The sequence below is a fragment of the Serinus canaria genome, chromosome 3, assembly GCF_022539315.1.
Source record: "Serinus canaria isolate serCan28SL12 chromosome 3, serCan2020, whole genome shotgun sequence".
Lineage (NCBI taxonomy): Eukaryota > Metazoa > Chordata > Aves > Passeriformes > Fringillidae > Serinus > Serinus canaria.
Genome location: NC_066316.1, coordinates 109,134,515 through 109,159,115, shown reverse-complemented (window position 1 = coordinate 109,159,115; position 24,601 = coordinate 109,134,515). Strand labels below are relative to the sequence as shown.

The 24,601-nt window shown below is 39.3% G+C and overlaps 1 long non-coding RNA gene across 1 annotated transcript in view; it reads right to left on the bottom strand.

Moving 5' to 3' along the window:
* The window catches only part of LOC108963343 (uncharacterized), a 28,509-nt gene extending 4,339 nt beyond the window's left edge, over positions 1 to 24,170 (bottom strand). Inside the window, exons 1-3 of the long non-coding RNA XR_007777301.1 lie at positions 24,043 to 24,170; positions 21,472 to 21,526; positions 17,721 to 17,799 (exon numbers count right to left, since the gene is read on the bottom strand). This is a non-coding gene — a long non-coding RNA (uncharacterized LOC108963343). The remainder of the gene's footprint in view (positions 1 to 17,720; positions 17,800 to 21,471; positions 21,527 to 24,042) is intronic.
* Positions 24,171 to 24,601: the final 431 nt, after the last annotated feature.

Sequence of the window (24,601 nt, the reverse complement as noted above, 5' to 3'; positions counted from 1 at the left end):
TGACATTTACTTTCTTTGCAATGACAGAAATTAGACTAATCATCATAATGGTCCCCTTTGATTTAGAATATCTAAGAGCTGCCTATAATTGGGAGATAATTGGAACTGGCTGGTGGAAATTGATCAATTTTATGTGTGGAGGTCAATGATGAGAACAAAGATTTGGAAATAAGACAATCCTTATGTGCCATGAAGCAGCAAATACTGGAGGGTTGAATGTCAAAGTGAGAATCATCAGAGTGAAACTGGAAGTCTATGATGTAATTGTTGGTATCCATGGTGACTTCCTGGATTTCCATCAAGTCAAAGGAGAAAAACTGGTTGAGGGTGAAAATTGTATCTAAAAAAGCAGCTAAAATTGATCACATGACTTGCATTTTAGTAGTTTGACTTCCTTTCACTTCCTGAGAATCAAAGCTGAATGAGGAAGACGACGGCAACGAGATCTTGAAAGTGGTGGAGAGTGAACCTCATTCCATGTTTCTGGTTTTTGACTTGGATTTTTGAGGAATGCTACAGAAACCTTGCAACTTTTTGCTGTGTGGTTGCAGTAAATTGACATAAGGCTGGATGATTTAGTGGAAAAGAAATCTGGGATACAGACAGAAATGAGGGATATTTGTTTGGTGATTTTTTTCCAGTTTATTAGCATTGAGGTCTTGAGGAAAGTGTACAGCTGGAGATAATATTAGTAAGGGCAATTGGTGGGGAGTCTGCCCTAAACTGGGGAGTTTATGAGGTCAGATTTAGAAGGTTATACATAGCAAGGGTAGATACAGTTAGACTGTGCCAGATGGCCTAGAACAGAATCATGGAATGGTTTGGGTTGGAAGGGGCCTTACAGACCATCCAGTTCCAGGCCCCTTCCATGGCAGGGACACCTTCCACTAGCTCAGGTTGCTCCAAGCCCCATCCAACCTGGCATTGAACACTTCCAGGGACAGAGCAGCCACAGCCTCTCTGAACAACCTGTGCCCAGGCCTCCCCACCCTCAGAAGAATTTCTTTCTGCCACCCAATTTAAATCTCCCTCTTGCAGCTTAAGGACATTCCCTTGACCTGTTACTACATATCCTTGCTAAAAGTCCCTCTCTTGCCCCTGGAACCCTTCTAGTCTGGAAGCCCTTGGAAGGCTGCTAAGGAAGCCAAGCAATTGTAGCGGGATTCAATGGGTCAGCAAAGACACAGCATTTGAGCTTTTTATGGTGAGCATTTTTACTTCTCCTTAACATTGGGATAGAATCCTCATTTACTTAGGGACTTCTGGAAGCTCACCTTTCAATTTCTCTGTCTTTGAGATACACAGATAATTTTTTGCAAACCTGATCCTCAGTGATTTGACAAACATAAAAAAAAAAATAGGTCCTGCCATTACACCTGTTATTACCTAGCACTACTTTTCTACCCAAGGTGATTGCATATCTGCTTCTATCCTATATTAGTCCATTTTTATGCTTTTGTTTCCACTTCTCCTCCTTCCTTCTTCTCTCTAGCAGCCCTCACAATACCTTCTCCTGCTTCTGTCAGCACACAGCAGTGCACTGTTATTAATGTCTCCTCTCATTCCCAGCCCTTTCTGCAGCTCTTTCCTGTTGTTGCCTCCAGTGACATGCAATGATGATAATGGGATCCAGTGCCACTGGCATGCTACCCCAAAGCCCTGCAAGGACTAGTTCAGAGGTACAGAGTTGCTTAAAAAGCCAGGAGCTTTTCTACCCAAGGGGAAGAAAAAGCGTTTGCTTGCTGCGTCAGGAGCCGAATGCTCCTTGCCACTTCCTAGCAGAGCAGTTTAGAATCAAGCTCCACTGGATGATAATTGTTTTAACTACCATTGTGGTTCTCTCTTTTATCTAGGGGCATGGCTGGGGAGGATGGGTGAAGTTGTGCAACTGATGTCTTCCTAATTTGCAGGGTATTCCTAATTGATTGGGATAGATCACCCTGCCCTCCCTTCTCTCCCTCCCCCAATGGAGATGCAGTTTGAGCCTTCACTTTACAGCTTTTACAAACAAGTTTATGCTTTCTTTACACACAGTCTGCATAAAAACAAAGTGAGCCAATGCAAACATCATCTGAACACAGCCAAGATTAGAAACTACCTCATTTTGTTACCAGGAAGGCCATAAAAAATCAATAAAGCACAGTGATGTACATTTTGTATAATCCAGAGCTTTGTAGCAAATACAGCCCTGCTGACAAAGTCTTTACAGAGGGAAGATTGGTGATAAGAATGGCCATTCAGCTTCTTTGAGTAGAAATGTTGTGTAATAATAGATTCCCTACTTTAGACATTTACAAAGGCTGTTCAGGTAGCCTATAAACACAGACTCAATGAAAGAAAGGATGTGCTGTCTCTGAAGAGCAAACCACAGCCCCTGAGTGAGCTCTCTATGGTTTTCTGCACTGACTCTACTGGGTTGATAGAAATTTCAGTGATCACAGAATGGATTGGGTTGGAAGGGACCTTAAAGCTCATCCAGTTCCACCCCTGCCATGGACAGGGACACCTTCCACTATCCCAGGTTGCTCCAAGCCCCATCCAATTTGGCTTTGGACACTTCTTGGGATAGGAACCCTTTGCCTTGCTTGAGCTGGGAACCAGCTAGACCTGGCTGAGAGCCAGCATAAGGGACCAGAGCATGCCTAAATGAGGCATTGCTATTGAGCTGGGAGCCTCAGCTGTATGCAGTTGGGAAGAAGTTCTGATTTGTTCCAAAACCCTGATTCTACACCTTTTACCTTTTAGTCTCTTAAAACTGGACTGCTTTTGCACAGGGAATTGAAGGGTTTGACTCCTTCATTTCCCTGTTTCTGATATTCTTTGCCTCTGGAAGTCATCAATAAACTGTTTCAACTGAGTTACTGGGCATTAATGAGGACAATAAATTTCCACACATTAGATCACTAATTGTATCAATAGATGTACTCTACCATTGAGACCAACAGTTTTCACCCCATGGCCAACTTTAGTTTCTTTCCAATTTATTTAGTTTTATGCAGAATTCTTAGTTGTTCATTGAGACATACTCAGACCTGAGATCTGAAAACCCCTAAAAAGCATTTAAAGATTCAGTGCTTCCACCACTTTGGCTCTGTACCAGTGTTCTACCAGTGAGAAGTCCTTTTGGACTGATAATCTATTCATTGTGTCCTGCAGCATCATTCCCTGCTTCTCTTAAGAGTTCATCTAATCTAGTGGTGCTGTTGTCAATTACTGATGTTGAACATTGTCTGCTGGTGCTTACAGATCCACTCAGATTACAGATTTTGTTCCATTTTTTTCGCATGGAAGTGTTTTCCTAGATTTTTTTTTTCACTGAAAACATATACAACTCCTTATGCTGTGCTTGCAGAATTATGGCTTAGATCTGAAATGAGACAGGCAAGAGAGTTCATTTTTCCTGTAGACTTCAGATTTTTTATCAAGTCAATGATAAAAAAAAGACAAGTTCCAGGAGGAAGTCAGTAGTTTCCTCGTTAAATCCTTATATGCAGACAAATTTTTATTTTGTCAAAATTAATTTTGTCAGGTAATGTATTCACCTGTTCTTAGAGAAGCTGCAGAAGCAGTTTCTTGCATAAGGAAAATAATTGCTGATCACCCACTTTGAGAGATCTTTTGGCTGGTGCTTGGGGCATTCGTGTGTGATGTGAAAAAGTGCAGTAAAAATCCCTAGTCTGCATGAAAGACAGCACTAACCTGAATCTTAATCTCTCCCACCACAGCTATCCAGGGCTCACACTGTTCATACACTTTATTAGTTAGCAAAGAAATTTTTTTTTTCTACAGGTCTGATGCCAACTATTCTAATAGCTTGAGGGATTTATTTATTTGCCTCCAGGATCCTATCACAGAGTGATTTCTTATCCAAGTTTTGGTAGGTGGGCAGGCAGCCAGAATAACCATGACTGATTCAGATGATAAAATAAATGCACTTTCATTTAGTCTGAGAGTCTTAACACTCTTTTTGTGCTGTCTCAGTTGAAATCTTGCTTTGTGCCTTCTGGTTTTTGGTGGAGTATAGTAACCACACTACAGGTTCTCATCTGAATTCTGCTCCTGAGAGCTTGGCTGGAAGAGCAAGCTGCTGGTTGTCAAAGCTGGCTGGAGTTTTGAGACATCTTTAGCTACCCTGTCATTCTCGTGCTGCCTGTTAAAGGTAGCTCAGCCCCCTGTGAGCATTACTGAGCTCACCTTACTTGGCAGGTTACTCTTCTCATCATGCAGAGAATGGTTTAAAGACACCAAATCCTGCACTGAGCAAAGATATACTACAACCAAAAATTAATAATGGAGAAGATTTAGGAAAATTATACACATGCAAAACTCAAAGCCCAGCCATGAGTCCTGGGTCAAGAAAATGCCACAGGGATCTGTGTAATCTAAGGCCACCAATGCAATGTCCTCACATAATTCAGCAGAGGAGCCATTCTTTGGGAGTAAACGCTGATCCAACCAAGTGGGAGTGCCTCATCCATCTGGATATTTCTTTACGACTTTAAAAAAAATACAGAACAAATGCATTTGGAGAAGAGTGGGGACTTATGAGAGATCAGTTTAAAAGAAGGGATTAAAAGCACTTCATACAGCCCTGAGGGAAAGCAATAGTCTACAGACATTGGAAGATTGCAGGCTTTAACGACTGAAAACAAATATGTGAGGTACTAGGAGAAGGTTTACTTGGATCCCCTTTTCCCATGTGAAATTGAGGGTGAATTTCTAGATAAACTTGTTTTGAGGGTGAGCTATTTGCTTAGAGTAGTGTTGTGAGGAACAGTGTATGGGAATTTAAAAAATGCTAGGATGGTGCCTAGAAAAATAAGTGTGAATTGACTGTAGGATGGATCTCTAACCAGGCTTGGAAATAGTTTAGCATAATCAGCTTTTTCCATCCATAACTCAAAGCATATTTTGCATTATTAAAAGCAGAAACTTCTGGTCACTTGTCTGTTGGTGTCTTACAGCTGTAAGGATGTGCATGGTAGGTGTTAAAATCAGCCACAGGAGGGCTCTTGCATTATTTCCCTGCAAGCCTTTAAACATATTGAGGTTAATAAAGGAGGAAGCCTATTCAAGCAAGGATAGACAGAGGCTGAAAAGATCAATTTAATCTGTGCTTGAGCTCCTGTCAGTATGGACAGGAAAGGAACACTCTGATTCATGAATTGTTCCGTGTGTATTTCAGTTCATCTCCTGGTAGAAGCTAAAGTGATTTCCCCTTCTATGATTATAGCTGGATGCCATGCTCCTCCAGTAACAGGTTCAGTGTGTACATTGGAGGTCTGGATATGAGGATTGAGAGAAAGACAGAGTTTCCAAGGTAGTGCTAAGTATCTGCTCCAAATTTTCCAGCATCTAAATTTGGTGCTGTTCTACTCATTGCTCAAGCACTTTTCCTCATTTTTGTTTGTATTGCCTCCATGTGGCTTGAGGATCATTAGTCAGTGCTACAACGATTTCAGAGAGTCATAGAATGGCTTGGGTTGGAAAAATCCTTCAAATTCAGCTTAGTCCAAACCCCTGCCATGGGTGGGTACAACTTCTACTATCCCAGGTTGTTCCAAGCCCCATCCAACCTGGCCTTGGACACTTCCAGGGATGGGGCAGACACAGCTTCTCTGGGCAACTTGTGCCAGGGCCTCACCACCCTCACAGGGAAGAAGGAATTCTCATGTTGCCAGACCAGTTTTGAAATAATGCCTTTTCCAAAGGAACAAACACCCTCAGTGGATCTAACTCAACTCATATCTGTTTTCTTCTTTCCCTCTGGATATTCCCTCTTACCCTGTTAGATTTACTGGTGCTGGGAAGGCCTTCCTACCATCCCTGATATCAGGCTTCCTCTTTGTCCAGGAGATACCAGACAATCTTTCCAAGTGTATAGACATGAGGCAACTTTATTCTTCTATTTGAGAAGTGCCCTGTGGCAGGAAGGAAATTATGAATCTGACTCCATGTTCTTAGAAGGCTAATTTATTATTTTAGGATTTATATTTTTTTAAAGAATGCTATACTAAACTATACTAAAGAATACTAAAGAATACAGAAAGGATATAGCCAGAAGGATAAAAAGATAATAATGAAAACTTATGACTTTCTCTTCAGAGTCTAACACAGCTTGGCCCCAATTGGCCATTGAATCAAAACAATTTACAGCCAAAACCAATGAAACAATCACCTGTTGGTAAACAATGTTTAAACACATTCTAAAGGAGCAAAACACAGGAGAATCAAAACTGATAATTATTGTTTTCCTTTTTCTCTGAAGCTTCTCAGCTTCCCAGGAGAAGAACCCTGGGCAAAGAGATTTTTCAGAAAATATGACAGTAGCACTTTATCTTTTTTTCTCTGAGGACATCCCTATTAGAATTTACTGCTTTTCCAGAAAGTCTGTTCTTTGCAAGCCCCTCAAAATCATTCATATCCAAGTTCAGGGATCAAAATAATCCCTTCATACTCAAGGAAGAGTCTTGGTCTGTTTTGCTCGTGCTTCCCTTATGAAGCATTTGGGGATAGAGTCGGTGTGTAGAGAATTGGCTTCCTCTTGCCCTGATCCAGAGGAAAGATTTGACACCTCTTATTTCCCACCCCTTTTTTGACACCTCCACAGTAGTGTTGGAAAAGGAGTTTCCAGCTACTGCTCTGAATGAAACTGTGTTGAGAATTCTCTGATCTATTCTCTCTCATATAAAGCATTATTTTTTGATTCAAAAATGGATAGAGGTAACCCATCTAACATAAGAATTGTTCTGACAGGTGACATCCATCCACACTCATAAAATATCCTCTCTTTCTACTAATATGTTAAGAAATTAAAATTAATAAATAAATTAATGGGCTCTGAAATACTGAAGAAATAGATTAATAAATAAAAAGATCAATAAATTCTTAGTTTTTAGTTGGGTGCCTCAATCTGTCCATGAAGTGATCAAACCACCCAGATATGTTTTTTTAATGGTTTGAGACAAAGGAAGACAACACAATGCTTACACATGAAATTGTGTTTTTTTTCTTTTTCCAGAATTTCTGCCCTTGCCTATCTTGGCAAACATCTTCTATTGCAAAGCTTGCTTTTGATAACATTTTTCCAAGGGAAAAGCATTTCATCAGATAATGCACAACCAGCTCTTTAAGATACAGTTTCTCTGACTGAATCCTTCACAGAGCACTAAATGCCATTTTTTTTCTGGATTACCTACATTTTTAGAAGCATTTACCCCTTTGGGTGTTAAGATTCAAAGGAAAATCCATCCACAGGTGCCAGTGTCAGGGATGTGAACCGTGGGAGATGTTGTGCTGTTTGTACATCTGCACCTGGCCTGTTTTGAAAACCATCTCCACCACTGCTGCCTCTGGCACTTATCCCCTTTCCAGGCCCATGATGGTTTTTTACAACCCCCTGAGGCCCAACATATCTGGCCATCAGGACAGCAAGTCACCAAGCAGCAATGAACAGCAACCATGTGCAGAGAATTCCTTCAGAGGCTCTCCCCCCCCACCTCCCCCGGATTTCTCTGCTCCTGAATGTTTGCTCTTTCATACTTCATTGGAGAATTTTGTTATCTCTGTGAGATGTGGCCGGGCTCGGCGCGGGAATGTCTGCGGCAGAACATCACTGGAACACGCCGGGACTATGGCTGGGAATGGAGGCTCCTCTTAGCCTCAAGAAGTGCAAAAAAAAAAATAAATAAATAGAAGAAATAAATAGAAAAAGGAGAGGTGAGGAAAGGAAAGTGGGGGAGAAAGAGGGGAAAAAAAAGACAGAGCTACTTTTCTTCCCCCCCACATTTCTTCTCCGAAGGAAGCAGCAGTGTCTCCTTGCAGAACAACCCTCAGGATACAGCAGTTGTCTTCAAATCTGTGACCATAAAAAATCATTATCTCTGTGAAATACAGCAATTTGGGAGATAATCAAACAGTGACCAGGGGGCAGAGCTGCCAATCTGAAGGATTATGCTCTGTGCATGCTTGATTCTGTCTGACCTTCCTCCGAGCCAGCTGTCAGCTTGGCGAAAACGCACACGGATCGACTCAGGGCACATTCATTAGACTGTCTTCGGTGAAGAAGTCATTTGCATAAAACCCCAGCTTTCTTAATTAGTACTTCATTTTTCCCTTGACTTATTTTGTGGCTAAGTTCACTTGTCTTTTTTTTTTTTTTTAACTTGCCGAAAAATAAAATGGGGGAGGAGATTTCCTTTTTTTTTTTTTTTTTTGTAATGTGGGGGCAGGAGGGAATATGACTTGCAAATTAACTCAGTGATAATTAGCCTATTAACATTTTCAGAGATGTAGGAGGTTTCCAAATGTTAAAAAAAAATGAGAAGGGGGGAAAAAATTATGCCGGGGAATACTGGAGTTGAAATTTATTATCTAAATTTCTGGACGTGAAGTATGGAAATGTTGGGAAAGTAAAAAATCTGTGTTGAAAATATTTTCTTCATTTTTTGCAATGATGCATATTCTTTCACATTCACTTAGGAAAATGATACTTCATAATTTTCATGGGGGAAAAAAAGGAATTTTTCTGTGATGTTAGAAAAATGAAAATTTTTTCTTCTACTACATGTAATGAATTGTTTGGATTAAGAAAAAATTGACCACATAACTGCAGTTTTACCTAGACTTCTGTATGCACCAATAATGATTTTCACATCCCTTAAAAGATTTTAAAAAGTAGTTGTGTCAAAATACAAATTGTATGAATTTAAAGTATTCAGTCAAGAAGCACCACACTTTGCTGATTTAAGATTGTTCTGTGAGTGCTGGGAACAAACAAGCTGCAGGAATGATTGTCTTGTGTTACAAGGAGTGTTCAGAGGAAAGAGAGATGCCAAATTAGTGCAGACATTATCAAATTTGCTCTTCAGTTCAAAGTGGATGTTAATGATGCTTGTTCTCTGCTTGATATTCTGCTCCTGCCTGATGGAGGAAGGTGTTTCTAAGTGCTCCTAAGTTTAATCACAAACTAGTCCAACTTACATTTCAGTACTGCTGGCAGAGCTTAATTATTGCACAAGGGGAGCGAAATCTTGAAGTCCAAGCAACACCCCTGTTACTCACTGACAAATCATAAAATAACAGAGGTAATATGAATGCACATCCTAGCACACTGCTTTTGTGACAGAATTCTGTTTGAAATGGTGAAAAAGCAGTAAAACCTGCTGCCAGGTTTTGTAATTTCCTTCCCATCATGAGAGATAACAAAAATATAACTGCGGACATCTTTATTTCAGACGTAGCTTGCAGCTCTCCCATGTTTTTTTAATTTAAAAATTTGGTTTTCCAGTATATATATTGCTTCAGCCACCAAAACAGCATGAATGCACCCAAACTGCCCAAAAGGAATTGTCCTTGGCCCACATCAAGACCTCAGATATTCAGTGAAATCATCTGGGACAGCACTAGTTGGCCTGGAACGAAACCATGCTGAAAACTGTTCTGGATATAGAACAGTGTGAGCAGCCACAGTTTAGTGCCTGTGTCCACTTCCAGCAGGGCTTCATTTACTCAGGCAGCTGTACCCTCAGCTATTTCCATTTGGGAATTAAAACCAGTTCTGAGGTCCATTTCAGATTTTGTTCACTGGGATGTTACAAGCAATATACTTAAGTAAGTACCTTGAAAACCTGTAAGTGTGTATTTATAATATTAAAGAGGCAGGTTAATGAAATATCCTGAAGACTGTGCATGGAGACTTTTCATAAACACAACAACATGTCAAGCTCTTGTTTTTTTGAGTTATAGATAGTTATAAATTAATTAATTAACAGAAGTGAACTGCTTCCAAATTTGAACTGTAATGGCCTGTGCCAAAGGACTTCCACGGTGCTGAACACACATTTTATTTCCTATCTGATGTCTAATAAAAGTATTTCAAGTGCCCCAAGAGCAGCTGTAGTTATGGAAGTCAAATGCAAAGAGCACAGAAGTCAATAGAAAGATTCTAAGGTTTACTCCAGCCTTTCTTGCACTTTCTTCCAATTATATGTGGAAGTTTATGGGGACCTGTCAGAAAAAGTTTAACCTTCAAAGTTTTTTATTGTTTATGTGTAGACTAAAGGCAAGATACTGAATACTAGAAACTGCCCAGTAAAACTTCATCAAAAAAGAAAAAATCCAAAAAATAAAGGTCTACAGAATTTTATTCTCATAGAAAGAAGATCTCATAGGGAAAAGCTGGATTTTAGAGCTGACCAATGTGCCATCCCTCTGTAAATTGCACTACACATATCCTCAGTGAATTTGGGATATATCCAATACACTCTCAGCCTCACAGCGTTTAAAATCTCTTGTCTGTAGCCTTTGATGGACTCCTGTAACCTTCTGCTACTCTGGGAAAATTTACTAGATTGCAAAGGATAAAAATTGATTTCTTTATTGGACCAAAAGTTTCAGCAGTGATTCCCTGTTTAGTTACTAGGGACAATCTAAAGTCTAGTTCTAACCTTTCCACACTACTTTTATGCCCTTTCAGTGCCACCACACTCAGCAGATATTTTCATTCAACTCTTAGGCACCAAACATCAATTCCAAGACTCTCAGCACAGACCTATAGGTACTTCACTCATGTTATTCAGAGTTCTCTCCTTATTCTATTTCCCTCTGAATTAAAGCTACAATTCAGAAAGGTCAAGTTCTCAGATGTAAATAAAATATTGTTCCTCTGACACATTCATATAAGTCCAAGAGGAGTCATCAATCACTGCTGGTTGATTCAGTACAGTTACAGCAATTTTAGGTCTTTATAAAATAATTCACTGTGTATTTTCAGTCTAGGCAAAGGTCATAATATCTAACTTTTCCAATACCAAAATTAGGCATTTAGTCTGAAGTAGTCAGCGGTGTTCCTGCTGTAGTTGAAAGGAGACAGATATAAAATATCAATAAATAAATAAAATCTAACTAAAGAAGGCACCAGTTCTTTGATGGGATAAATTGTTCTCCCCGGGACCTAGTCTCTCCTTGCTGACCATCAGAACCTGTCTTGACAGATAACTTAGGGAAGAAAAATTATTTCTAGAAAAGTTCAATGAGATGAGTCAAGGGTTTAGTTGCTCTGTACATGATTACATGGTACAGCTTTGAAAGCTTTCTTATCATTGTAGTCATTTCAATGTAAGATTATTATTAATAATAGTAATATTAGTATTTTATCTTAGCATAGTTTGAATTGGAAAAGACTCCAGCTCCAATTACTTGACTTGTAAAGTAATTTAGTCCATCCCCTCTTCCATGAGCAGAGACACCTTCAACTAGACCTGGTTTCTCAGAGCTCCATCCAACTTGACCTTGAATATTCCCAGAGATGGATTCCCATTTTCAAACCCATTTTCTGTCTTCTTGATTTGGTAATGAGTGGGGATTAGGTGATGTTTCTCAAGTCCATGAGTTCTTGGTGCCTGGAATACACTGAATACTCTGCAGTGCTCTACAGCTTCCACTACTGCTTCTTTGTATGGCACATAATTATCTTGTCATGCATTATCCCAAGGCTCTGAAATCCTTGGGACAAAAGGCATCTCAATTCCAGACAGAGACTGAAAGAAACAATGTTCAAAATTACCATGGCTGACTCCAGGGAGAAAACATCTCCCAGTGCTATGTGGGGGTCTCTGTGTGGAGCAGAATGCTCCTGTTTCAGGAGGCAAATTTTGCGTCCGATACCAACATACCATTGTTCTGTTCTAAATGAGGCTTCCACTCTTCACACGGAAAAGAAACCAAAAAATCCATTATAAAATCCACGAGTCTGAATGATAAACACTAATATAATAAATATATGAGGTTCTGGAAAAGGGATGGAGCTTAAATACATTTCTGCCTTCGATCTCCAATTTGATGACTAAATACTAAAACGGGATTTGTTTCTCTAGTTGTGTAGAAATAATAGGAAAGTTCCTAGAATCATGGAACTATTTATGTTGGAATAGACCTCTAAGATCATTTAGTGCAAGTATTTACCCAGCACTGCCAAGGCTACCACTAAACCATGTCCCCAGGTGCCACATCCACATGGCTTTTGAACTCTTCCAGGAATGGTGATTCCACCACTTCCCTGAGCAGCTTGTTCCAATTCCTGACAAGTCTTTCAATGAAAAAATTCTTAATACTCAATCCATGTCCCTCCTTGTGCAACTTGAGGCCATTCCCTCTCCTCCTGTCCCTGTTCCCTGGAAGCAGAGCCAGACTCCCCCCCCAGCTGTCCCCTCCTGTCAGGGAGTTGTGCAGAGCCACAAGGTCCCCCCTGAGCCTCCTTTTCTCCAGGCTGAGCCCCTTTCCAGCTCCCTCAGCTGCTCCTCATCAGACCTGTGTCCCAGTCCTTTCACTGCTTTCATTGCCCTTCTTTGGACATTCATGTGTCCAAATAATTTGCAAATTAAAAATATGTAAATAAAAGAAAGAATGCTATAGTCTTCCTTGAATGTAAGGAACACTTTATCCAATCAAGACACCTTCCTGGTACAGTTGTCATCTCTCATTATTCAGCATTTCTCAGTATATCTTACTGTTTCTACTTAGATTTTTTTCTTGAATTGATGCATTCTTTCCTCTTCTTTGACACTTCTTCTTTTCTTTTCTTTCTTTAACTACTAAAATTTAACCTAATTTTCCCTGCCAGAGCTTAAACCTATCACATCTTGGTCTGTCCTTGGTGACTAATGAGAATAATTATTAAACTATTTTTCAATGTGAATTATCTACTCAGGCTAAAATAAACCCACCAATCTCATTTTCGGTGAAAATCCCGAGCCTGGCCAACAATTGGAATCCCTGAAGTGAAATAACATGGTTTTATTTACTAAGGCCTTCAGTCTATTCAGTCTGTTTTTTATTGGCATGGAAATAACATTTGGGCAAGATTATATTGCATATCTCCTTTTTTTTTTTTTTTTTCTAAGTATGGCTGTTTAAAAGCCCATAATTAAAAAGCCTCTGTTAATGCTCTGATATTGCCACCAGGATGGAAAAGAGATTAGTGCCAGCATTCTGGGCTACTAAAGCATGTGCATACTATTGAACACACACTTACTGGAATGCTCATTCCCAGGAAGAAAAAAAAATAAAAAGAAAGCATAGAAATAGGATTCTTTCCAAGATGCTTCAAGCATCAGCCAAAGGACTAGATCTTTGTGCTGCCTTGGCACAGAGAATCTCTCAGCTGGTGTAAAATTGGTGTACCTGGCTGTTCTGTCAGCCTTTCCCTCAATATAGCTTAAAAATCTGCTGCTGTAATGCTCATCTGGATTCCTGGAACCATGAGCAGCTTTTACATTTCCCCACAGCTCTGGGTTACTCTTTGCAAGGACTGACAAAGGCAGGGCTTGATGTGCTGTTTTAGGATGTAAATTTTACTGTGATGGACAATAAATATGTACAATTAAAAATCTGTATGCAATATTGTTGTATGGCCATACACGTCCTCCACAGTAGATCAAATGTTCCTGGAGAGGAGAGAGCAACAGGCTCAAATACCACCAGAGGTGGAAAATGGGAAGAAAACAGCTGGGTGTGCAAATTGCAGAGTGATTCCCTCACAACACCTGCCTTGCTTCCATTGGCCCCAACACTTTAAGTGTGCATGACAAGAGGTGAAAAGGTAAAACAGTCTGCAGTCCAATTCCTTATCCAGCATCAAGAAGGGCCTGGAGTCAAGGTGGGGATGCCCAGGAGCAAGGAGGGTCCTTCTTGCCAATGCCACAGGAATTCCATTTCATTTTGTCATTTCCTGAGTGTGCTGCAGCTCTGGCTCCAGACAACTCCTTGCTGTGTCTGACCATGTGTTTGCACCATCTCTATCTTGAAAGGTTCCAGAGCTCACCCAGAACCTTGGGAACACAAATAACTCTGGAAAATACCACAAAGAATCTATGGCTGCCCCAACCCTGGAAGTGTCCAAGGCCAGGTTGGACGGGGCTTGGAGCAGCCTGGGATAGTAGAAAAGGTCCCAGCCCATGGGAGAGGTTGGACCTGGATGAGCACTAAGGTCCTTTCCAACCCAAATCTTTCTAGGATTCTATAATTCTATGTCTCTATGACTATATTTTTTCCAAAATCTTGATTTTTTTTTGGCTTTTTTTTTTTTCAGCAAAAGAAACTGAAAAAAATTTTCTGAGTAATTTAAGCCTATAATTTGATCGATCTTTATTATGGAGTGCCATGTCTGACTTTCTCTTAATTTTATACAGAAAAAAATGTTTGAATCTTACATCTTAACATTATCATAATAAATCTGACATTTTTGGTATTTTAATTACTCTTTAAAAAAATAACCTTGTTCTGGTGAAGCAGAAATCATTTCAAAGCTGTAAAATTAAAGGAGAGCTGAAGCATGTGTCTTTCCCAGCTATGCTGCCAGTTCTGCTGCTGCATTTACAGAAGGCATTATTACAGAAATGGGAAAGCTTTGAGCATAGCAGGAGACTTCACAGAGACTTTGTAATGTTCAGGACCTGGATTATCACAAGTTTAAGCATATGAAGTGTCCAAACAGAAATACTTGTTAAAAGAACAGAAAAATGCACAGAAAAAGAGAAGCAGCTCTCAAAAAGAGTTTTCATGTATACAGTGACTCTGAATTCACTGGATTGTTTGATACAGAAAGACATCTTCAGTGACAGCATAAAACTGTTTTTCCATGGATTAAAAAAGACACCAAATATAATCTAAAAGTGACAGACCTGCTTTAATTTCAGTTCCAAGATAAAAATAAAAGCAATTAATACAAGTTTTTGTCACCTCAATGTAAATGAGAAAGACCCCCGAGAGCTTAACAGAATTATTCCAGATTTTCACTGATATAAATCAAAGCAGGATTTCACTCATCTTACTTGAACAGAGTTAAAATGCAACTTCAAATTATTTAGGTGCTCAGGCATATTTATCAACATTGAGTGTCATCTCATCTACATGGCTCAGTAATAAAAGGTTTGTATGAAATTCAGAACTTCCCTGCATGAAGGGCTGTTCCTACCATTAAAAAAAGGCCAGATCCTGCTTTATTTGTTGTCTGAATAAACAAGCCAGATAGAATCAGAGATAAGGAAATGATTTTGTCTCCCTTTTTTAAAGATCATGGAATGAAGCACACAGCAATTAAATGTTGCAGCCAAGGTCACATTCTGATTTGCAATCCATAGCACACTGAGGTTTTGGACCTGTGTTTCAAGCTTCACATTCAAATAAAGGATTTGTTATTATTGTTATTTTTACAGCATAAAACATTTGTATTGGAGATTTATTTGTGGTTAGCATATGATGTGGTAAATGCAATTTTGAAAATTATATACCTCAACAATTTTCTGCTTCTATAATATATCCTGTTTTGTTGGGTTTTTTTTTCATTTGGAGTGACCAGGTTTTATTTATCTTCCTTTCTTCTTCCATTTGGGGGAGGGCCTTTTTGCTTAGGTATCAAACTGCAATCTTACATAAGTCCAAATAAAATAAAATAAAATAAAATAAAATAAAATAAAATGAAATAAAATGGCTACCTAAATACCATTACCTGAAATTTTGAAACATTAAGACTTCAAAAGGGTTAATTAATTACATTAGCTGTGTCATTATCCTGACAACATTCTGCCTTAGGGCATATAGATCTATTCAGCTGCTGAGTTTGAAAGAGCTGTGTCCTTCTCTCACAGAAGAAAATTCATCAGACATTAAAAACATAGTCATTAGCAGAACATATTGTTTTCTCTCCACCAGATTGAGGAACATCAGATGGAATAATCAAAATAAATATTAAATAAATATATCTCTTTTTTAAAAATATGGAACCCAGAATTCATCATAAGTCAATAGATTTTTTCCATAATTTGAAACTACTCAATATTTACTGATTGTGGAGAACCAAACTAGCCACAGTCTCACATATCTGTAGTAAAAAATGGGTGTAAAATGCTCCTGCATTAGCATGAAAAAATAATGTTATCTCTTTTAACAGGTGTAAATAACTGTACACGGTACAACTCGTAAAAATATAGAAAAAATGATAAAATAAGGAAAGGACAACAAAGATGCTTAAAGGTATGAAACAGGTTCCATGTAAAGGGAGATAAACTGAAATAAATCTCCACAGCCTGGAGAGACTAATTGTTTCAGGATGGGACAGAAGTCTATGAAATCATGACAATCATGGAGGAGGCAAAGAAAGAACAATTATTTGCTATTCCTTGTAATACAAAATCTAGTAGGTATCAAATAAAGTTATCTAAAGGTGGGTTCAAAATGATTAAAGGAAAGTACTTTTTCACACAGCACAAAATTAAACTATGAAACTCATTGCCACGGGATGTTGGGATGTTGTGAATGTCATAAGTTTTCACGGGTTCGAAAAGCAATTAGATACAAACATGGAAGGAAAACCCTTCACAGACTATGAGAGACAAAGGAATAACCCCCAGGTCAGGAAATTGCATAGCCACAGATTGCAGAAGGCTGGAAAGCTCAAATGTGGGAACATCAATGCATATTTCCCTTTTTATGCTCCTTCCTAACAAGCAGTTGGAACTGGCCATTGCTGGAGACCAAAAACCTGTCTCTACAGTCTGTGGTCTTACTGAATACATCCTCTTTTACAAACCAGTTGAGAATTAGTCTAAAAATATTAGCCCTAGAGTCAGAGGAAATAGTTTTTAATTACAAACATATCCTATGGTTTTGTGTGGTGCTGCAGTCCTAGCACAGACCCCTGTGGATTCCTGCTCTCTGCAGCACTGTACAGGGCCACATGATGAGGAACACATCACATGATCCTGATAATTTGGGAAGATCTTTCCTGTCAGAACTTTAAACTGCAGCCACCAGTGCTGGTTCTGTTGGAAAGTCTTTCATCAGTGCTACATGACAGAATCCTAGCTTGGGTCAGGTTGGAAGGGACCACAGTGGCTCATCTGGTGCCACTTCCCTCCTCAAGCAGGGTCATCCCAGAGCACAGGGCATGGGATTGTGTCCAGAGAGTTCTGGAATATCCCCAGTGAGGGAGACTCCACTCCCTCTCTGGTCAATCTGTTCAGGGCTTGATCACTGCACAGGGAAGAAGTTCTTCCTCCTGTCCAGGTGGAACTTGCTGGGATCAGTCCCTGTCTGTTCCTCTGGTGCCATTGCTGGGCCCTGGAGCAGAGCCTGGGCCCTGCTCTGAGCCCTCCCTGCTCACAGGGACACCCAGGGATGAGGGCCCCTCTCAGCTGTGTCTCCTCTCCAGGCTGAACAGCCCCAGCTCCCTCAGCCTTTCCTCCTCAGGGAGATGCTCCAGTCCCTCCATCATCTTTGCCACCCAGCACTGGACCCACTCCAGCAGCTCCATGTCTCTCTTGTCCTGAGGAGCCCAGAACTGGACACAGCACCCCAGATGTGTCTCAGCAGGGCTGAGCAGAGGGGCAGGATCACCTTCCTTGATCTGCTGGCAATGCTCTTCCTGATACAACCCAGAAAAACCAAAAGGAATGTTGTATATCCACTGTGATGTGAACCATCACTGTGCATTTCTTATAAATCCTTCTTAAACAAATATACAAACAAAACAAACAAACAAAAAAACCTGCCAAAGCAAAAAACCACACACAAAACCACCACCACCAACAACAACAACAGAGAAGAAGCAAAAGAAACCCCAAACAAACCAAAAAAACCCAACCCAACAGAAAAAAAGGGCCGGATATGAGATTTCAGGGACCGAATACAGATCCATGGTTTAAAAAAATAATTACAATTACCTTTATTTTGGTTTGATCTGAAAGGAACTGCCCAGTTGTAAGCAGTTGCACCCTGATCCTGTTGATGACTTCTTCAACTCTGGCAGGAAATAAATCCCTCAATAACATATCAATCAATCAAATCTAAGTAACATTTGTGATATTGGTAAAGGACACTGTCTTGACATCAGGGCCATTCCCTGACAAAGTTCACAGCCCGGTAAACTGACACAAAAAGTGCTCCAAATTTTTATAAGAGTAAAGATTTACCAGATTCATTTTCCCAATATTATACACAGCCAATTTTAAATGTGGGAATGGTTCCCTTGCAATTGGCAGAAATCATACTATAAAAGCTGAACATATGTACCAGATTTTTTGGTTTTTCTTTTTTCTATTGTTTAGAGATCTAAATATAAGCTCTGATATTCCATAAACTCTATGGCTATAAAGAAATCTAGAAATCATAAGATTTCTATAGGAAAAAAGTTTGAAGATAAAAAAGATTAAACCCAATAAGAAATTTATTTTACAAATCTATTAAAAAGGGAAAATAAATTATTGGTCTCATAAACAGTGAATTTTGGATTGGTAGTTGATAAAAAAGGAATAGAGAAGGACTCACCAACAACAAATAGTAACTGGTATATAGTAAATAAGTATTAAGGTTGATTAAGCAAATCTAAAGATCTGCAGAATAAAATGTTCCAAGAGTTTATACACCTCTGTTCTCATATAGAAAAATCTCCACATGATCCCAGACATGACATTTGAAAAATATGTATTTTCTAGTTTTGTTATCTAAAAAAAATTTATTTTTTAAAAAATGTATTTTCTAGTTTTGTTATCCTAAAAAAATCTTTTGTTGAAAAGCTTCTTCTTTTTAATTTATCATTGAAAAATCAAAGTCATGACATGAGTCAAAACCTCTGAATCCACCTTAAACTGTCAGTGAGGGAATTTGCTGCTCCCACAGCCCATCCCTTCATACTTGAATTATGCAGCCTGAGTTGATTTACAAAGGTCTTTTGGTCACTGACAAGCGCTGGAGGCTCAGTTCAGGTGTCTCATGGATAGACCAAGTGTAATTTGAGAAGCCAAAAGTATCCTGAACATCTGCAGGGGCCAGCTAGATCTAACTCAGTACTTCTGGGAGATGTTACCACCTCTGGATCATTCCTTGTGAGCCCCTGCATATCAAATGGCTCTGTAATCTGAACCCAGTGCTTTGAGAGGTTTACAGACAAATGCTTAATTCTCCTTGATAGTCAAAAAGGTATCAGCAGCCCAGATGGCCTGATATTAATTAATTTATATATTTATTTATTCATTTATCTTTCCTTCTTTTTGTGGTTTTAATGTAGTGATATATTAAATATGTCACTATATATAGTGATGCATCCTCTGTGAATGTTTTGGCCACTTGAATAAAACACACCTGACAGAGTTCAAGAAGCATTTGGAGAATGCTCTCAGGCACACTGTGGGATTCCTGGTGTGCCATGTGCAAGGTCAGGAGTTGGGCTCTATGAAGCCTGTGGGTCCATTCCAGCTCAGGATATTCTGTGATTCTATGTGAAATAAAGCTACCTCAAGGTCTCTAGATGGGCATCTTTAATATTGTCTTCCAATCAAACTTCTGCCTTCTCAGAATGGAAGTGGCCCATATTCCATCCCACTGGAGAGATCTATCCAGTTAATTTTATGGAAGTCTTTATCAAGTGCTCCCTGAAATGAGGTTGGAACCTTGTGGGGGTCAATCTCTTTACTCAAGTAACAAGTGATAGAACAAGAGGAAAATGCTTCAGGTTTCACCAAGAGAGGCTTAGTTTGGTTATTGAGCAAAATCCTTTCACCAAAGGGGCAGCCAAGCTTTGAAAAAGGCTGTCCAGGAAAGTGGTGGGGTCACCATCCCTGGAAGGATTCATAAGATGTGTAGAAGTGGAACATCTTCATAGGTGGGAAATCACTTCTATGCAAATAACTAACCCATAACACGTGAGTATTTTCATTCCCGTGTTTTTAAGGACATCCAAATAGTTGTATAGTATATTTACCAGATCTCAAAGAATCCTGGAATCTCATAAGGGTTTGGGTTGGAAGAGACTTTGAAGATTCCAATCTACTGCCATGGGCAGGGACACCTTCCACTAGACCAGGTTGCTCCAGGCCCTCTCCAGCCTGGCCTGTGTGGAACTCCACAAAGAATGAATTGTATTTAGAATCTGTGGGCTTGCTGGGTTACAGATCTGACTACAGAAAAATATTGGCTATTTCCTATAGTAAATAATGTGCAAATTTAACTGCTATGTGTGGAAAATTAATAACTTGCTCTACTTCATAGTACTTAGTGGGAAATAGGAAGATATGCATGTCTGTGATTCTCTTTTCTTTCCTACTCTAACCACTTTTCTTCTGGTAATATATTGAGGAAAAAAAATGAAATATTAAGTAGAAATATTCTAGAGTGGCTTTCTGTTTCACCAGGGGGTGACAGATGAAGTGGAGAAGATACCTGTTGGATTTATGGAGCCGATCCATCAGCCCCTGCTTGACCCACAGCTGTCATCTCCCTAACAATTAATATTTACCACTTATAAATGCCTTCAGCCAGGGAGGGTTGTGAGATGAGAAGAGGGAAAAAGCTGAAAAGGGAGGTTTTGTGAGGAATTGCAGGGAACACAGTACATCATGAGGTAATTACAGCTAAGCCTGTCCAAGTGTTGCTCTGCAATGGTGAATTATAGGCATGAGGCTGCAGCACTTCACTTTCTTACTTGTAACTAAATCAGAATCCTTTTAAGTTTTAATTAATCTGCTTAGCTTTAGTTGTGAGGGAGCAGGGGAGTGGGGAAGGAAGGCAGATTAACCCTTCAATTGACAAGGACTTTAACAGTGTCTCCTCTTGGGCTATTTTTCCCTTAAGCACCTGAGGGAGACAGCATTATCAGTCTGACATGGGGGCCCATTAGGCTGTGGTTTTTTAATTTTTTTTAATTTGCTAGTGTCTGGTTAGTTCTCTCTATTTCATTATCAAAACCCAATTAATTTTCTGTAAAAGCATCAAATTAATTACAAAATACTATGGAAATATAAAGAATGGAGGAATTTCCCACTTCTCTCCTCCTACCCTCGCCTCATTATGGGAAATATTTGGGCCCCTTGGCAGCAAAGCCCTATTAAAGAGCTACAGACTGTCTAGCTCCTCATTTAAAATTCTGTTGGCGGTGTCAGGAGGCCTGTGTGATGGGGGTAAGTCCATTTCCACCCACAGAGATCATTTTCCAATTCCCCAGCATGGAAAAATACAGTCATAGAATCATTAGAAGGGGGACTGGAAGAGACCTCAGGAGGAAAACCAGTCCATGTCTTCTACCTGTTCACTAAAGCTTCCAGGCATGGACACACTACAGCCTTTCCAGTTGCTCTGTTTTTGCTATGATCCATTTCATTAGAGAGGTGTTCCTACTAAAGTTTTTGTTCAGAGTTATTTCTCTCATACTCATTGAATATGGTGAATGCTTTTATTTTTCCTCTTTATGTCTGATTTCTAGGTGCTTGAATACAGTTATAATGTTCTCATTAGTTTTTTTCTTCAGACAATTTTTTCCCTCTTCTTTCTGTCTTTTCTTTGTAGGTAACATTCATTGGGACTCTTTTCTGAGTGGTAAAAGTGACAGCAGGAGAAATGGAAATCATCTACATCTTGACTAAATATAGACTATTGTTCCAGATGCTTAATTAGTGTTCAGTGTTATTGGGATAATCTCACCTGTGTTCCAGCTGCCAGTTGTCCTTACTCCCTGTTTCATGGCCTTTGTCCTCATCTGAAATGGAAAATGTCAGTAGATGCCAATGTTCAGACTAGAGGGTTCTGCCCCTCCTAGATGTCTACAAGCTTTCACTCAGTGGAAATCCCACCAGTGCAATATTTTGGGTCCAGAAGCAGAGATTAAGCTGCCCAAACTGAGGAGTTTGCTTAATAGTAAGCTGAACCACTTTCTGGTCATCTTTGGCTTAAATATTAATGAGTTCTCTGTGGCTATAATGGAAGCTTAGACATCTGGTACTTATATAGGGGACTACAGAGAAACTCAGAGTTCTCTGTGTCCCTGCCCATGGCAGGGGGTTGGAACCAGAGAAGCTCTAAGGTCCTTCCATCCCAATCCATTCTATGATTTTATCATTCTGTGGATCAGTGTCTAGTTCTGATTCCTAACATAATTCAGGTAGTTGTACAAATGTGCATGTGTAGTACATATGTTGAAAGTCACAGACACTGAGATGTGAGGAAAAGAACACCAGGTTTGAGAGTTTTTCACAAAACGGAGATTCCTGAGCCTGTAATTCTAAAAATTTCAAAACCTTTGTTCTCTCAATTTTGCTTGGAGAAGATTGACATTGAATGCCTCTGAGTTTTCATTGAGGATTATTACTAAGGATGAATGGATAGAATTGTCCTCAAAAATTTTTTTAAATGTGAGCATAATCTCCCCATTATGCCTTCTCAGCTCTGTATCTGCAGCAGAAATTAATTCAAGTTATGCCAGAGTAGATGCAGCTCTGTTTTTTGGTTTTATCTATCTCATAAAACTTTGGTTGTATTGCTAGGCTAACATAGACATCAGGATTTAGATCCAGATGTGCTTTGCTGGATTTTATCCCTTCTGACAAGAACTATTACAAAATGGTGCAGTCCCTGTGCTTAGATGGATGGTGGAACTGAGATTTCTGGGGAGACACGAAATATGTGTTTGCTCAAAAAAAAGCAGATTTGCCATTTTGAATACCCCCAAATGCTATAATCATGATCACCATAACTAGTACAAAAGGTTCACCATGTTTTGGTTAAACTTGCATTTATATTGACCAAATTATGTTGACCTCATTCTAAACTCCTTTGATTTTGTGTCTTATATGTAGCAAAAGTACAAAGTGCTGAATGAAGAACGCTCATTGCCAAAAAAAGTCATTGCTCTGACCCCAGAACCCATTATCTCAAGGGAATCTCAACTCTCCAGTAATGTAGCAGCTCTATCTCTATCTCTATCTATTGTATTCTTGCTCTCAATGCTCCTTGTAGGCCACAATTTTAGCAACAGGAGCACGTGGAGCCCTAAAGCCCTAAAGCAAAACCAGCTCCATTTGGCCAATACATTCCCCTTAAGGCTGTCAGAGCACAAGTAGCTCAAACACTCAGAGGACTGCAGGAAAAACTGAATGTTGCCTCTGTAAACTTAGGGGTTTTTTCTGGCAGTGCAGAAAAGGTGAAGATTAAAAAGCCCTGGAGATCTGAATTTCCTGATCCTGCTTCTACTCAAATGGTGGGGATTACCAAAAAGGTCACTCCTATGAGTGGCATTTATCCACTGTATCTTTCCCCAGGAGAATAATAATAATGGCCAATCAAGACTTGCAGGTAAAGCCAAACAAGGAAAAAAAAATGGCCATTTTCCTGGCCATTGCCAGACTGCTGTATTCCTGTTGGTGAGGTTATAATTATGGGATAGTGGAATGATGCTGTCACTGGTCCCAGTCTGGTCCATAGCCCTCCCACTTGAACACTGCCCCTACAGATTCTTATGTTGCAGCAGAGCTAAGGAAATCCTCACTGGTATTCAAGGTACCTGATAAATGTGGACAAAACTATGTTAATTCTGTCTGAACACAGGAAAGCATAACTTTGGGAGAAGGCAAACAAAGAGAAGGTGGTGAGAGTTGCAACATGCCTGTTGAGTAGTCAAAGGAATTTACTACCACAGAGAAGAGTTTTGCATCTGTTGTCTCTCTTTTCTGGTGAACTGTGAAATTTTCTTTAAGCTACAACATTTTATGCAAAAGCCCTGTGTAAAGCCAAGTGTACTTCTCTGACAAGCTTGTTCAGTGGCAAAAAACTCATCCCACCTTTATTAAGAGAAAATAAATTTGATAATAATGTGTAAATTAGCTATATTCTCTAAGTAATAGTCAGCAGGCAGAAACAGGTGCTACTAGAGCTCAGATTCTCTGAGATATTTTAGATGCTTGCCAGAAGAAAGGTGAGTTAAATTTTGAAGTATCTTTTCATCACTGATCCTAAAATGAACCCAGGGTGTGAAGCTTAGATCTAGATGTTAGTCTATCAGACAAAGTTATATGAGACCAATCCATGTCTAAAAATACAGTTATGTCCAGTAATACAATCTATTTCAGTCCTGCCTGAATTTGTCTCCATAGCAGGTACAGAAATTAAAGGATAATAATCTACATTTAATCCCATTCAAAAAATGCTTCAGAAATTATCAATCAATGAGAAATAAATAATATCTAGGTAGAAATATCAATAAATACAAACTCTACTCACTTATGACGTAGGGAAGTCTCAAAAATAAGACTCAGTCTTCAGTTTCTGCAGCTCCACTCATTCCACTGAGCTGGGCAGATTTATACTAGCTGAAGATTAGGATCAAAATATAAGCCTAACATCTTTAAATGCTTTAATTATTTATCCAAGGCTGTTTTGACTTGCCCTCTGCAGTTGGCTGCGAGTCAGAGGAAGCTCTAAGTAGTATATTAACAATTATTAGCTAGCTTAAGCTTTCACTGCATATTAGGAATCAAATCAGACATTTTTATTCTTTTAATTATTACTTTTTAGAGAATAGAACAAAATGTCTAATTTAGCTGTGTAAAATAAGAGGCTAAAATAGTGCTTTGGGTAAAAAAGTTCCATTAAAATGCCTGCCAGAATTTGAGGATGAAAAAAAAGTAAAAGGAAAAGCATGGAGAAGCATTTTCCAGCTTCAGAGAACTGCATAAACATTGGCTGATGGTTCCTTCACCATTCTTTGCTCATATTTGACAATGGAAAGTCATATTCTCCAGGGTACAGAGTCAAAAGCAGCTCCATCAAGACATCAACT